The following is a 2,213-nucleotide window of genomic DNA, read 5'->3' on the forward strand; positions in this document are numbered from 1 at the left end:
TGAGACCGAGAGACTCAGAGACAGAGACAGGCCAGCGAGAGGGGCTCAGAAAGCCCGACAGAGACAACCTGAGCGTGTCTCGAAGAGAAGCCCAGATGTTAGAGACTTGCCACAGGATGCAAAGAGATGGACAAATTCAGAGAAAGAGAAAGATGGAGAAAGAGGCAGGAGAAACTGACAGACAGACGGGAGAGACATTAAAAGTGGGAGACGGAGAAGGAGAAACTTAGGGAGCTGGGGAGAAAGACACTGTGAGGGTCTGAGCAACAGAGAGAAGATGGGACGGAGAGAAAGGGTGGGGGACGGAGGGAAGGAGAGGGGCAGAGGAGGGGAGGGCAAGCCGCCCAGGACGGGGGCAGAGGCCGAGGGGTCCCGGGCCGAGGGCACACAGAGATGGGGGCTCTGGGAGAGCATCGTGCCCTGCCTGTGCTGTCCCTCACAGTCACTCTGAGTGGAGGGAAGTGTGCATGTGTGTGTGTCACCTGGTCGGAACTGCTGAGCTGGTGGAGGCAGAGTGTGAGTGTGCGTGCTGTGTGTTTCTGAGCTTCTCTGCGGGGTGAGGGGTCTGGTCCAGGGCTCCCACAGCATGACGCATTGTGTTTTGGGCAGGGGTGTGCGTGTGGCGACTGCCCTGTGTGTGCCCTTGCACGTTGACTCCTGGGGTCCATCTGTATGTGCCCGTTCCTGTGCATGCACACACTGTGGGTGCCTGGCCTTGCAGCCCCATGGGCCTCAGCAGCAGGCAGTGGTGACAACATTTCTGGTTAGTGCCTGTCAGTTCCCCAGCTGAAATCTCCATTTATCCCTGAGCAGGTCGCAGGCTGCCGGGAAGAGAGGAGAGAGGGGCTGGAGGACAGGACTCCTGGATTCTAAGAGAGAAGGTGGCTGGGGACCCTGACTCCTAGTCTGAGGGAGGAGGGGCTGGGGGCCTGGACTCCTGGGTCTGGGGAGGAGGGGGCTGGTTGGCACAGACACTCATGAGCGGGACCATCTGCAATCAGGCAATAGGGCTGGCTGGGAAGCTCCTCAGCCATCCTGTCAGCCTCCCCACCTGAAAAGCCCGTACCTGCTGCCCCCTAGTGGACATGGAGATTGGGCCGGCCAAGGGAACCCGGAGCCGACAAGTCAAGCAAGGAACGCTGGGAAGGGAAGGCAAGGCAGAGGTACAGACCCAAATGGGAGCAGAGACAGAGACACACAGAGAGATACGGACAGACATGGACAGCGAGACAAGTGGACACAGACAGAGATAGAGAAGTAGGGAGACAGGATTGAGACCCCGGTTGAAACAGAGTGGGAGAGGGTGAGAAGTCATGGAGACAGGGACCAAAGTGGAGAAAGAGAGGGAAAAGCTGGTGACAGAGGGGCGTCCCCACAGACAGTGGGCAGAGGGTAAGAGTGACAGGGAGACCGTCAGACAGAGAGAGTTGGGGCTGGGGAGAAGACTCGGGTACAGAAAGTATGAGAGACAGAGACAGCAACCATGTGGACAGAAGGACAATGTGACAGAGGGATGGCAGATGGATCTAAAGAAGAGAGAAGAGGGAGATGCAAAGAAGAGAAAACCCAGGGAGCAGACAGAGAGGAGACAGGTGGACAGAGAGATGCAGGACATACAGGTGGACACGGGCAGAGAGACGGGCAGAGATGGGCAGACACTCGTGGAAAGACAGAACTAGAGAGAAACAGGCAACACATCCAAAAAAGACAAGCAGACACACAAAAACAGGCAGGGGGAGCGAGGCAGGTAGACAGAGGAGTACAGAGAAGTCAGGGCACCCAAACACAAGGGGACACCCTGAGATGGAGCACATGGTACGTGGGGTGTGGGTGGACCCAGGACTGGGGGAGACTGTGGCCTGGCGGGCATTCCAGGCTGAGGGTTTTCCCGAGGCACAGCGTAGGAGTGGAGCTGGGGATGGGGCTCCCCTGGCTGGGGTCTCTACCCACTACCCCCTCCTATCGCCCCCCCACCCGGCGGGCTGCCCGGCGGAGGCGACAGATTGAGCGATGAGACGCATTACGCACTTAATCCGCCTGATTGAATGTTTTGCTTTCGCCCAAATTGAAACATTAAACAACACGGGACGAGAAGAGGCGGCCGCAAATCACTCATGAAAGATTCATCTTCTCCCCGGCAGCCACCACCGCCTGCCTCCACCGCCGCCCACCCCAGCCTGGGAGCCATGGGGTGGGGGTGGGGGTGGGGTAGC

The sequence above is a fragment of the Pteropus vampyrus genome, unplaced genomic scaffold (assembly GCF_000151845.1).
Source record: "Pteropus vampyrus isolate Shadow unplaced genomic scaffold, Pvam_2.0 Scaffold490, whole genome shotgun sequence".
In the NCBI taxonomy this organism is placed as follows: Eukaryota; Metazoa; Chordata; class Mammalia; order Chiroptera; family Pteropodidae; genus Pteropus; species Pteropus vampyrus.